Source organism: Cupressus sempervirens, chromosome 10, assembly GCF_028749045.1.
Source record: "Cupressus sempervirens isolate cs-2001-9-10 chromosome 10, ASM2874904v1, whole genome shotgun sequence".
Lineage (NCBI taxonomy): Eukaryota > Viridiplantae > Streptophyta > Pinopsida > Cupressales > Cupressaceae > Cupressus > Cupressus sempervirens.
In genome coordinates, this window is record NC_143127.1 from 624,087,969 (window position 1) to 624,102,772 (window position 14,804).

Here is a 14,804-nt window from a genome sequence, read left to right on the forward strand (position 1 = left end):
CTTTGAATAATAAATATATATATGTGCTAGTTCTTAAATAAATGCATAATTTCTTAAATAAGTTCTTTTATAGACAAATCTATGCACTTTCTTAAAAAAATCCATTTTAATAAACATTTGTTTAAATTACACAAATTTGAAATTTCTAATTTTTTTTTGGGCAAAAGTGGACTTAGCCACTAAACTATATATTATTAATAACTGGTTCAAGGGCTCATGGAGGACAAAAACCAGAAAGAAAACCTCCAATCCCTGCCCATACATATAAACAAATGTTATAGAAAAGTCGCACGACTTTCAAAAGAAAGGGTAGTGATCAATTTTTATATGAACCAAAAATGACCATCCTAGCAAAAGCTGGAACCCAAAATCCTTTCCATGTCACAAGTTTTGGAAAATTAATCTATGCCAATTACATACTTGCAGCCTCTTTAAAATAAATAAATTGAGGAATAGTGGATAGATGCCAATATTCAAATAAAATGCCCAAATACAAAAAGTGCACCACAAAGATCCAAGCTGAATCAAAGATATCAATGCTGAGACCTCCATTCCAAATTCTTCAAAATAAGATTCCATGATACAAGAAATAGCCTACAAATCAGCAATAATTTCTTCCTCCAATATCTCCTCGCCGTATAAGAACTTCAAAGCTCGCGGGTTTTAATATCAAGTTCCATAGGTGAAGATACAAGTTTAGATGCCCGCATTTTGAATTTGTCTAGTAGAGCCCACACATTCTTAGACTGAGAGATGAAGATGCCATGTGACTGCTACCAAACCTTGATAGTAGTGGAGAAGTCCATGGTTGGTCATTTCAAAAATTTGATAGAGATTGTGTTTGATTCCCTAAATCAACGATTCAAAACTTCCTGTAATAATCAAATCATCAACATATATAACCAAAATGATGATATCATTGCTAGTAGTCTTGACATATAGAATTGAGTTAGAAGGACTCCTTTGGAAACCTTGATGTGTGAGATACTTGTCAATTTTTATGTACCATGCCTGAGGAGCCTATTTGAGGCCACAGAGTGCTTTTACTAGATTTAGTACGTGGTGTTCTTTATTGACAACCTTGAATCAAGGAGGTGTCATCATGTACACTTCTTTTTGTAATTCCCCATTCAAGAAAGCACTCTTTAGGTCCATTTGATGGACCTTCCAGTCACACTGAGTGACATGGCGAGGACTAATCTGATGGTGCTCATCTTTGCAGAGGGAGCAAAGATCTCTTCATAATTAATTCCTTCTCGCTGAGAGAAGCCTTATGAAACAAGACAAGCCTTGTACTTACCTAAAGTATCATCAACTTTGTATTCGACTTTGTAGACCCATATCCAGCCAATGGGTTCTAATCCTGAAGGAAGATTAGACAAAACTCAAGTGTTGTTTTTCAAGAGCCTATGATGCTCAATCTGCATAGATTCCTACCACTCAAGTATCTATTTCCCCTCTGTGTATGTTTAAGGTTCATACACACTCTGAATGTTAGCCATGAGATTTTTTTTTATAGAGTCAGAAGGTTTCTTCTTTTTCCAAGCAGTTCTACCCTCGATGAGCTCATTATCATGATCACCAATTGTCTTAGCCCCCCATTTAGGGTGGAGAGTAGAAGTGCTAACATTAGAAAAAGGTGTAATGGGATCATGATTGTCAAACAAAAGATCAGATGAAACCCGAGAAAAATCAGGTGTGGTTGCATGCCTGGGTGAGCCTACATGGGAAGGAACTGGCGGAGAGGCAGGATCAGGAACAACTCGAGCTTTGTCAGCCAAAGCTCTCCCATCAAAAGAAACAAATGGAAGACGGATACAAAAGTCTCAAGCTTGGAGAGACTGATCCTCTCAGTTCAGTGATGGAGGAGAGACCTAAAGTGGCCCTCGTTTTCCTCATCAAAGATCACATCATATTTGAAGATGAGAGGATTAGTCTTGATGTCTATCAGGTTGTAGGATTTGTAATTATTACTATAGCTAGTGAGCATGCATTTTTGGCTCTTCGCATCTAACATGGTGCATGCGGAATCATGGATCCAGACAATTGCAGTAGACCAAAAAAATTTGAGACAGTGGATTTGAGGCCTACGTTCTAACTAGGCCTCTTTGGAGGCCGCTTCTTGACAACCACTCTAGAAGTGCGATTGAGAAGATAGATGATAGTGTGAACAACTTCAACCCAAAAATTGTTTTGAACATGCTTGTGTTCAAGCATAGATCGGGCCATTTCAGCAATCATGTAGTTTTGTCACTCAATGACATTGTTTTATTGTGGGGTGTAGGATGTTAATTGGGACGTCATGCCACGTAGATTGCATAAATGAGAGAAGGAAGAGTAACAATCCTCTCTCCTATTGTTAGTTGTAAGAGTAATAATATGTTGAATGAATTCTTTTCTACAAATGATTTGGACTTTTGGAAAACAACAAACACCCTTGATTATTGACGAAGGAAATCAACCCACATTTCAAGACTGAAATCATCAACACAAGTAAAAAATACTTAGACCTAGTGATAGACATAGTAGCTATAGGTACATGAAGATCAACATGGACTAGTTGTAATACCTTAGAAGCTCTCTAGGAGTCGCTATCTTAAAAAAAGGAGCGCGGTGTTGCTTCGCAACTTAACATGCTCCATACACTTAAAGATTTAGGGTCTATGTTGGCTAAAATTTTTGTCACTAACCACAACTTACAAAATTGTGACTTTAGGCAACTTTTCATGAGATTTCTCTATCCTTAGCAATAGGGGAGGCTCCTTTCTTACCCTAGGTGGCTCCAATAGAAACTTAACTAGAAATTACAAAAAGGGTAGTTCTCTTAATCAATCTCTCTTATGTCAATCTTTATTAAATATGAAGAAAGACATAGACTGACTTCGGGAATTTGGGTGTTGATAAAGAAACACTTCAAATTTATAGTTGTAGGTTGAGTATCGCTGGAGTTCTTTGTGCCAACTTGTTGAAATGAGCAACAAATTCATGCCTAGGCATGGGAGATGCCTTCTTCAACTGGGTGAGTTGGGTCAACAATGCATGAGCATCTTCAGAAGGCTTGAATCTTTCTTCAAGCTTGGCTATGAGAGTAGCATTGTTTGTTATGGTTTGTGGTGGGAGATGGTAGAACCAATCAACAACCATGCCATGGAGAGTTTCTACAAACAACCTTATAGAGACGCTCACATGTTCAATGTCATGAACACCTCATGTAATGTAGAAAGAAACAATATATTCATCAAGATGTTGCTGTTCATTACCAAACAACTTGAAAAAATTCATCCACAAGCCGTTAGGAAGAGCATGTAGAGGTAGAGTCAAATTCAATGGACCAAAAGCATTTCTTCGAGGACCTTGGGAAGCCATTTACATATCCTTGGTAAAAGCTTGAAAACTACATGAAATAAAATTTCAATGGCACATTTACAATTAATAAACATTGGTATTCTTCAAACAAAAAGTGTGAGGCTTTTAGATGCACATCACGTTTATTATTTACAATTAATAAACACTAGTATTCTTCAAACAAAAGTGTGAGCCTTTTAGATGCACATCATGTCACTAACGGAGTCACCAAAAACTGTTGGCTGAATTTTTTGCATGACACTTACCACAACTTACAAAATTGTGCCTTTAGGCAATGTCTAGATTTCTCTCTCCTTTCATCGGTTGGGGAGGCTTCCTTCTTACCGTAGGTGGCTCCAATAGAAACTTAACCAGAAATTACAAAAAGGGTGGTTCTCTTAATCAATTCCTATTTTCTTAGGACTGATTTGCAAGCAACTACAACTTCTAAACTTAACAAAACGGTCCTATTACTACAATAATACTGGTGGCTTGGGGGTTGATGTAAGAACAACTCAAAAGACAACAATCAACTTTTATATTTTGTGGAATAAGTATAGGAACCCAAACTTAGGAGTCAAGTAGAATGTCCAATAAGGCACAAAATCTGTTATCGGATACCCTCAAACTTGATAAAAACACTTATAACTGAAGCCCAAGTTTTCAGCTCTTAGTAATTCTAGCCACTACTATCTACAACAATCCTTCTTTTTGAAGCACAAATTCTTCAAACACTTGGACTAAATTATAACTTTGAACGCAATAGATAACTCAAAGTGTACACGATTGAATTAAAATCGCTCTTAAACAAAGAAATGAAACTCGTAATCAACTCAAGAAAATGTCGTCACATAACAGTTTGGATTGCCACAAAGTCTCAAAACAACCTCCTTTTATTGAAAGCAATACAAATCTACATCTAAGCTCAAAGTCTGAGTGCATATACAAACTGGCGAAAAGGTGTAATTACAATGAGCCCCCCCCTCTATTTATAGGCGAGGGGTTGATAGAAAGGTAGAGGAAAAAGGGGAGACACTTAACCACCTTTTACTTATTCAATATTACAAAGCCTAATGCATTTGTAATCTAATTACATGACTAGTAAATTTGAACTCAAATTTTGACGAATTTTGGTCGAAATTTCGACGTAGGTTGGTCAAAATTTCAACCAAGCAGTTTGTGGTAATTTTTCTCATTGAAATTTTGACCAACCTGCATGTTGGTCAAAATTTTGACCAATACATTTGTTGAAAATTTTTAATTTTTGCTAGCTCTGATTTGTCATTGTTGGTTGAAATTTCCACCAATGTTTGGTCGAATTTTTTTTAGAATTGGTGGAAATTTCGACCAATTCTTGGTAGAAAACTATCAAGAATTGGTCGAAATTTCCACCCATGTTTGTTTGATTTTTTTTTATAATTGGTGAAAATTTTGACCAAGTCTTGGTAGAAAACTATTAAGAATTGGTCGAAATTTCCACTAATGTTTGGTGGAAATTTTTTTATAATTAGTGAAAATTTGGACCAATTCTTGGTAGAAAACTATCAAGAATTGGTCGAAATTTTCACCAATGTTTGGTCAAAATTTTTTCATGTTGTATCAAGCAATTGTTTCTTATCCAAGCCATTTAATTTGCAACCTTTTAAATCTCTGCAAAGATAAAGTTGGAGCAGGAGAATTTTTCTTCTCAAAGGTGTCCTCTGATTGTAAAGCGTCCGCTTTACAATCAGAGGACACCTTTGAGAAGAAAAATTCTCCTGCTCCAACTTTATCTTTGCAGAGATTTAAAAGGTTGCAAATTAAATGGCTTGGATAAGAAACAATTGCTAGATACAGCATGGAACAAAGAAGAACATAAACTATAGCATGGACATGTATTCTTTGAAATGAATGCATCTAAGAATGTAAGAAAAAACAGAACTATTGAAGTGTAACATGTCTCATTATGCACTCTTGATACTGCCAAAGTTGATAGAAATTTTTTCAACTGTGAATAATGATATATTATATAATCAAAGTAACAAAGGAATTTCATATTCATGGCAGTTAATTTTCAAAGTACTGTACATAAGTTGAAGAAGAAAAGTATCCTAAACTGAACATCACTATATGAAAATTATGCATTTTATCCCACAAGAACTTCAGCACTGGAACAACTACTTTTGAAGTTTACTTGTGCAGTCATTTTGCTCTTTTTTAGAATTTAATGACTGAAGAGTACTTCAGTTTCTTTAAATTGTTATGGAAATCATAGTTGCACTCGTTCAATGTATCCTTTGTCTGCTCCTTAAGAAATGCTCTCTATGAACTCTTTTACATCAAACACAGAAGTTGGATCCTTCTTTGTAATGATGCCCTGTTTTACACAACACATTTTAAATATTATACGCCAAAATATATATCATGGTTGCACTTGTACAATGTATGAAATGAAGAAGACCAAGTTTGAGATCAAATTGTATTTTTTTTCAAAATGACAGTTTATTCACAAAAGACTAGATATGACAATGCACCTTTTCAGTTATAATGGCTGAGATAGGATTTGCAGGGCTAATATCAAAAGCAGGGTTCCAAAGAGAAATCCCAGATGGAGCTGCTTGTTGACCTTGGCCACCAAGAGCATGAGTTAATTCTTTTGGTGACCTCTCTTCAATTATTATATACTCACCAGAGGAAATTGACAGATCCACTGAGGTCAGAGGAGCAGCTACGTAAAATGGGATATGATGGTGGAAAGCTAAGAGTGCCAGATTATATGTCCCTATTTTATTTGCTGTGTCACCTATGAAAATATAATACCAACTTAGCAAGCCTTAACATACAAGAACAAATGTTGTTGGCAAAATTCTGTCAGCCAATCATCTAATGAGATTTAATTTGATGAACATCAATTTCAAATATCATAGCAAAGAAATTGCAGGATAATAGTAATTCTACATAGCTGCAATCCTATCTGCTCCTACAATTATAGCATCTACACGACCTGACTTCTTCAATGCCGCTGCTGCAGAATCTGCTATAAGGACTGTAGGTATGTGATCATGGACCAATTCATATGCACTGAGACTTGATCCCTGAAAGAAATGCAACAAATCTTCAAGTCAATATAAATCTTGATATTGAAATCATACGCGATAAATTTGTTCATATATGGAATTTCAATAAAATGCAGAGTTGGATCAAAATGTTCAGCACTACTGCTAGAAGTTAACAAACTTTTCATTTTTATAGTTAAATAGTCGCTAAAAGTCTAAAAAATCATAAATCTAATTTATCACAACATTAATCTCTGCATTTCAAACAACATTTTTAGAATATCTATTGCTACACTGAGCATAGCCACATAGCCAAGTAGCACCTATATTTGCACTGGCATGACTTATATCAGTAGTAAATTTTAATAAATGGAGAAATCAATTACATTTTCTAGTCATTGAGCAAATTCTGGACAACTATGTAAAAAATGGACTTGGTTGAGGAATCTTTGAATGAATTGCTATCTGATTTCATGCCACTTTATTTGCTGATAACACATGTTCGCAGAAACAATGTTGAAATGGTTTTGTGAAAGATGAATTTGAATTTGTTACTTAAATTTACTTTGCCTGGCAAAATTTGGGATGCAAGTCACCGGATCAATCTGTTTGCATTCTTGTCGCATCTCAGACCAACACAGGAGAGCTTGTATGTTCTGTACATCCCCTTGCCTTGTGATTATTTTTCTATAAATTAGAAGTTTCAATAAACTACTGAGGCAAATCCAATTACTGTCTATTTATGCTCTGATAGTGTACTCTCCGTTGGCGAGGATATCTCATCACTTTCTTAGCTCACAGACTCTTGACTTGCAATATGTTTATTACTAACTACTTCAGGAACTGAATCAAATATCTGATTCATCTCTTTTTGAAAACCTAGTGTATCTCTATTACTCTTTCCTCCAACTACAACAGATGTTCCATCATCCATTGTTTATTTTGTAAATCAGCACATTAGACATAATTTTCGTGCCATTATTCAAATGGTGATAACTTGCAAAATACTTTAACCAAAACTTGAAATGAATTTTGTGGAGGTAGAAATTTGCTGAATCTAGGCTTACCTGTGAATGAGAAAAAAAGCTGACAACAGCTGTGAACATGAGTGCTCCAAATACAGCATATACCACAGGAACCCCTGGATCCAACTGAGATCAGGCAAAACAGTTAGCTGGAAGTAGGGCAAATATGGTTAAAACAAGAATTCATATCTCAGTTATACTTTGTCATCTTTTTTTCATAACAACTATAAAAGGAAGGGTAGTCATAACTGATAATCAGTGAGTCTGTCATACTCATTGTGATTAACGTCAATCTCCTTTTCGTTAAAGTTTGTACACATGATTATTCAATCTAATTCCACTCAAAATAGAGTTACCTCCATTATATTCTTTACAGGTTCACACGATAGACTGTCAAATAGAAACAAACAATGAAGGAAAAGCATGGACCTTTAGTTCTAGGCCAGTGCTGCCAATTGCATCATCCACAACAACTTCCATGCCATCAATGGTTATTGAATGATTTGACTGAGGCCGCCTAACTCCCACAAACTTCCCTTCTTGATCATACATCACAACAGACTTCAGATCTCGAGCCAAAATTGATCTGTGGTGTCAAAGAAATAATCACCAAATGTGATAAATTAAATATATGAGTTTGCCACAATTCATAATTGATTCAGTTACAAATTTCTGGAATAGATTGTGTATAAGTATTTGAATCAATATTTTGGATTGCACTCAAATGCGTTCTTAGCTCTCTTGTATCCTGATGATAAACATACAACATGATCTGAAACGTTGATTCAAATACTTATACACAATATTTTCTAGAAATCTATAAATGAATCAGATATAATGGTTTAGAAGCTCCAAAATTTAGGAAATGACAAAAATATCCTTCAAGATGATTTCTTTTTTTGGCTCTTGCAAAGAGAGATTTAAAGATTTTAGAAATAAGATTTCCCATGTATACTTACATTCCTTTAGGATTGGTAGAACCATTATCATCTTCTAGTGGCAAGAATGTACCAAAAAGTTAATCTCCACTCTGTAATGTAGCCATTGCAAGATTGAATGGTCCTGCACCATTCTTGTGTATCTGAAGAGCTGAGATACTCCAATCTGTTTGATAGATTGTGATGCCCCCAAATCGTAAAGGGCTATTCACACTGATAGTCTTCCTTAGAACTTCCTTTCCATTTGTATCATGTAAAGAAAGGTCGGTGTGAAACTGGGATACCTAAATAAAGATGGGTGAGAAAAATGAATAACAGTAAGATACCTGCTGTTAACATCTCAATGGGAGTCTCTGGGTTAGAGAAGAGAAAATCAAGTGTATGGACTGGTGAACAGCAATATCAAAACTTCTATTTTCTGCAACTCGAATTCCATAGTATTGGATCTCAAGTCAACTGGTTTTCTCTCTAAATGCTTTGACAAGGTTTCCTTCATCATTTGCAGTGTTTTGTTGTTGAGTTTCATGCTGTTATAAGCTTGTTGTCGCACCAGTTGCTGAACCAGTAAATTTCCCTTAACTGTTTATTTGCTGTAGTAAAGTTTAGGAGTAATGGAAATCATTCCATGAGTATGGGGGCCCGATATTCATGGAGTGACTTGAACTAACATGTATCATAGGTTTCTAACCAAGTTTGTGCAGGATTGGGCAAGATAGGACTGATCACAGTTAATGACAATATGACAGTGCATTGAAAATGCATGCTCGGGTGCAGCAGACATTCTACCCGAACAAGGGGTCTATTTGATGATTGGAGACATTGAACAATGTTCATGTGAAGGTGGATTCATTGTCAATTGGGATTGGAAGTGTGTGTAATCAGGTGATTGAGTAAGCCTTTGTTTCGAGGGTTTGGAGTGCTATTTTGGGTTTTTTTTTTTGTGTTGCAGCAACCTTGAGATCGATTCCTTTCACATTTGATCTTTTCAAGACATAACTAAATACTGTCTAAGAGTTGGAATCATTAGGAGGACTCTGTCTTATGGTTCCCTTGAAAAATTAGCCAATTTTGTGCATTGAAATAGGGCAGCAGTCAAGAACAAGGGTATTGGTCCAAAACAACTGTATGAAAGTTTGGAATATGTTGTAAAACTCTGAAAAGGGCATCCTGAAATGTCACCATCTTGTCAATTATTTTGAGAAAAAAAAGAGTTATTCCCATTTAAAGTATGCAGCAGGACTAATAGGCAGAGTGTTGGCCTTTTGGGTTCAGTTTGAGAAGACCTTGTGAAGCAGGAGCATAGGATTGTGTTGGGAAACTGGAAGGCATTGAAACCAAACAAAGTGAAGACTAAAAACTCAAATACATCTCTTAGGATCCTTGGGGATAGCCTTGTTAAAGTCAAGCTTTTGGAACACTTAAGGGTTTGGGTAGGCTAGAGTGCCTAAACCTCTAAAATTTCAAACTTTCATTGTACCTTGAAGCCCACCATCCTTCCCTATTGCATCAAATGGAGTTTTCGAAAGAGACTTGATTATTTTGAGATTATCAAACTGAAAAATGTAGCTAGGAGAACAAAAAAGAACAAAGAGTTGTAAGATGGTGGCTAGAATACTGTTTCTTCCTTTATGTGAGTGGTTGTGTGAAGGAGAACAAAAGCTCCAGATTGCGATTCCAAATATATATATAACTCGCCTTTCTCATGGTAATCAATGTAAAACTTCTCAACATGAACTTTGGTTTGAAAACTGGGAATTGGTTTAGACAAAATCCCATTTGGAGTAAGCCCATCCTCCATCATAAAATTCAAGCCTTGAGGAACTGTAACTGAACCACGGTAGCCCCCAATAGAACTTAGAGCTGCCCCTGCCATTATGAGCAAAAGAGCTGCATGTACACCAATAGGTGCAAGCCTACCAGCAAGCCCTTTGAATCCATATAGACCTGATTCGCTGAAGAAGACCTGCAAGCCTCAAATTTTGAAAACAAAAGATCATATTATCCATGGAATAAGAGCAGAAACATTGGATGAATGCTATGAGATCGTTTCTTCCAAATAATCACAATCAGCTTACCTCATATCCTGAACCCATCAGAAGAACACCAAGGTCTTGAATATGAGCTCCGGGAAGTGATTCTGCAACTTCTAGTTTTAGGATGTTGGATCCAGACTTCATGAATGCTGAGGAGAAGGCTATAAATGTCCTGGGGAACCCTAATGCAAGGGTTGATAAATGCCATTCTATGGCTATAGTACGGAACAACAGAGTGTGCCTAGAATTGCAGTGACAGTTACTGGTTTTTATTAAGTTTTGAAGTGAATAGAGAAGTGTTTGTGGATTTTTTTGAATGGAATAGTGTGTATAGTTTTAATTCTTCCTTGTTCTCATCCAATGAAACTTTATAAGATGGAGTCTATGTTCTCATCCAAGATATGCATGTAAATGATCAAAAGAACTTATATTGCTTACAGATTTCTCATTTATTAGCAAATATCATTTTGCATGTTGTGATTATAATAATAGATGACCCCATTCTAGTTTTATAAACTTTCATTTAAATAAGTTAGAGCATAAATCAAACCAATTAAAATAGTTACAGACTCATGAGACAATAGAATAAACAAAGCTACAGGAAAGATATTGGCAGAAAGAAGATGCCAATAGAAAGTGGAGCTCACAGTCTCCAAAAATGGGTTCCAATAGCATGTTGCTTCAAGCTGACAAAGAATTCAACTATGAGTAGAAATATGTAGAAGTTACAAGAAGTGAGAATGCAAAAACTAAGAGATGAAAAGAAATGATTATGATGATTTCAAATAATAGAAGGGGATCATTTATAGAGGTTAAAATACATCACAATCAGAAGGTGGTACAGATAGAAGCCACTTAAAAGGGTAAAGCGCCACTGGAGCCAACTTTTCAAATGTTCTTGTATAGTTAGAACTTTCAAGTTCAAACCACTGCAACACCACAAAAAACTCATTCCAGCCACAATTACATTGTCTTCTAGAACACCAATGCAAATTAGTAGCTTAGCTGGGTCAGCCTTGCAGAATTTAGAAGAATTAAGAAAAACAATGTTTGGCCTCCTTGGCATCTATATTATTGGGATAAAGGTTGAAGAAATGGCTAAAATGAAACCTAAAAATGCTAAGGGAACACACACTAAAATGAGTGCATCCCACATATTGGAAAATGCAAAGTAGGCAATTTCTGACTCCACACAAATGTATCTGAGAACTGCTATGAAAAAACACTTAATAGGTTGCTAGTGCTTTCTTTCCAAACTTCTTTAAGCAAGCACATTATGTTCCAATACTGTAATATCTAAAAAACTAAAACTATGGACCTACAATCTGCTGCTGTAGATTGGACATTTTAGGGATTATCCGAAATTTCAATTTGGAATTTCATGGTCCAAAGAAGAAACTGAAGATTAAGAATTGGTATTTCATGTTGCCTTTCAAAAGAAATTGTTTTATAGGAGAGCTTCAAACAAAGATCTGTACAAAATCTTATAGTGGTGAGCTTTGGAATCAAACCTAGAAATGTTTTTGTTCCAATCACATACAATAGGTTCTTTCAAAACTAAAAACTCCATTGACATCAACTTACATATCGTTCATGTAGATATATAAAATATTATTTTCATATAAGAATTAATATGAAACTTGAAACATAAGGACAGTGTCGTTCATGTGATTATTATTATTATTTTGATTAACTGATAAGAGTCAGTGTTTGAGAGGGCTCAAACACTTCTACAACTAGAAGTAACACATCTTGCAATAAACACAATAAGAAAACAACCTTAATATCAAATTGGCAAGAAACAAAACAACACTGAAACAAAGCTACAAGATAACAAAGAACTTGCAGCTAGATGAGATCAAGAGCACACAAAAGGAAACCTATTGAGGGGAAGGCATGGAGTTCAGAGCCACTATTGTCTCCTATTCCTCTTTAAGAAGCTGAAGATGTTTTGCCACAAGAAACTCTGCCATCTCATCAATCACAATGATATGTTTCTTCTTTGGCTTCATGTTCTCTTACTAAGGCTATATTCCGTAGGAATTATCTTCCTTTTCACTCCCATCTGAATACTCGTAGCATAGTTGTTTATGGTAGTTTTGCTCATATTAATCATTAATCACCTTCTTAAGATCATCCCTAATGGTTAGCAACCTACTTTTAAGATATTTAATCCTATCTTCATTAATTGTTTTCCCTGCCAATGGATTCGGCATTTATAGAGCGGAAAAACCTGAAACAACCAATTCATTGTTCTTAAGCTGCAAAAGAGTCCCTTGGAGGCTGTGTTATGAAGTTAATATTCTGTGTGTCATATTCCATTGTATCTGTAAAGGCAAGCACATCAAGAAAATAGTAAACTCTTGATTACAAGACACATTTGTGTGCAAAACCATCATAAAATTAACAAAAAAATAAAATTCTGAGATACTAATATCCCAAAATGTTAAAGTAGATGTCCATACAGGAGGCAAGTACTAAAGGTTCAAGCTTCTAGACATATTTTAACAAATGGTTGTAAGATAATGGTTGAGTGTGTCTCTATTCCAAATACTGGATATGAAACATAGAAGCTTAGGTAGGGAATGATATTTTATTTATTTTGCATACCTGGATTCAATTTTCTACGCTAAACTAACAAACCAGTTATTGAGCATTCAGTGCCTTAAAAATGAGATCATCTATTTATAGAGTGCCACATCAAATTGAGTTTTGCTACTTGCAAAATAATACAAAGCATATTCCAAATTTTGAAAACCAGTATTCTCTCAAACAAAGAGAAGAAATTTCCACAATGCATGATAATCACCATTAAGTGTTTCTGGATTTGATTGTGTTGTAAATTTTTACACCAACGTTTCAAATCACACTCTGTGACCCATCATCCGGATGTGCATAAGAGAGCATTCGGATGATGGGAAGGTGCTCTCTTATGCGCATTCGGATGATGAGAAGGTGCTCTCTTATGCGCATCCAGATGGTGGGTCATAGAGTGTGATTCGACACGTTGATGCAAAGCTCTCTCTTATGCGCATCCTAATGATGGGTCATAGAGTGTGATTCAAGATGTTGCTGTAAAGCTCTCTTATATGCATCCGGATGATGGGTCACAGAGTGTGATTCGAGACGTTGGTGTAAAAATTTACGATACAATCAAATCCAGAAACACTTAATGGTGACTATAATTTTTTTATAAAATGGTCACATCAAAGTTGAATTTTTCTGCTTGCAAAATGATACAAAGCATATTCTAAATTTTGAAAGCCATAAGTCTCATAAACACTTTTGTCTTCCTCAAGGAAGACTTAAACAGGAACAAGATCAGTGCTTTGGAATCTGGATGCTCCAAAGATTACTTAAACCACCAAAGATGCCCTTCATACCCAAAAAACTGCTATGACCACTAGCAGAAATCTCCTCTTAAGCCCATATCAAATGTAAAGACATTAGGTCTTGAACAAATGTAATTGTCCTTAGTTATAGATGGAAACAACTTTGGTTATTTGATAGTTCCATGATTTTCTCTCTTTTTCCTAGCAAAAATTTTAAGTGTCAAAATAAAACCTTTCCTTACAGTAGCACAAAAATCAGCATTCAAGACTCTGAACCAAATTAAGCCACCATGGCGGGAAAACAATTTCGTCAGATTGTAGCTAACTGGACTAAACAATCTCTAAGAAGGCTTAGTATACTACTAAAGCTAAACAATTTTTTTAGTCGAGTTCATTAAGGAGCAAAAAGAACCTAGTAATTGGTTTAGTAAAACGTGAAAAGAGATGGAAGAAACATTGCATGGGACTATATTCCGAAAATGCATACTTACAACAAGGAAGACCTCACAAAAGAAAGCCTGTAAGCAACATAAAAAAGGAAAAGAAAAAAGGGTGACATGAATAGATCGGATTTCCCACTTAGTGGTATCTTTGTTGCATTGGTATTTGTTTGTATGTAGATGGATGATTATATTTCTATTTTTATATAAATTTATAATTATATTAGCATTCTTGTTCCTATCAATCAATACTACACTCCTGCCCCCTTTCTTAGATCTGCTGCCTCAAACAGCAGTAATGTTCTCATTATGGACTATTACTCTCTAATTCCTATGTGAGAGATTTGACACATTTTTACATAGCACACTAAAGTCCTTGTGTAAATCTAGCATTACTGTAGGATAAAATCCTTCCACAGTAGCATATAATTGGAGGCACCTTAAAGAAGCCGCTTCCTGTTTTTCATGCATATGATATGTCTTGCTTTCCAATTTGTTTGAGAGAATTTGAGTGGGTTGCTCACTTTGGAATTCGTATGGTTGCATAAAAATTTAGGATTGCTTGATTGTCCAAGCTAATTTTTTTTGTTACCTTTTCTTGGTATAGACACATTTTTTCATTTTGGAAGACTTCTTTGATGAGTAAATCCTAGTAC

General features: G+C 35.4%; 1 protein-coding gene and 1 pseudogene across 2 annotated transcripts in view; one reads left to right on the plus strand and one right to left on the minus strand.

Moving 5' to 3' along the window:
- Positions 1 to 10,705, minus strand: part of LOC149535387 (cytochrome c biogenesis protein CCS1, chloroplastic-like) — a 41,268-nt pseudogene extending 30,563 nt beyond the window's left edge. Inside the window, exons 1-6 of the transcript XR_016357634.1 lie at positions 10,419 to 10,705; positions 10,035 to 10,306; position 9,496; positions 8,365 to 8,627; positions 7,835 to 7,991; positions 7,448 to 7,531 (exon numbers count right to left, since the gene is read on the minus strand). The product of XR_016357634.1 is annotated as a cytochrome c biogenesis protein CCS1, chloroplastic-like (transcript). The remainder of the gene's footprint in view (positions 1 to 7,447; positions 7,532 to 7,834; positions 7,992 to 8,364; positions 8,628 to 9,495; positions 9,497 to 10,034; positions 10,307 to 10,418) is intronic.
- The window catches only part of RNS2 (ribonuclease 2), a 112,586-nt gene that overhangs the window by 81,615 nt on the left and 16,167 nt on the right, over positions 1 to 14,804 (plus strand). The gene's annotated exons all lie outside the window — the stretch shown is intronic.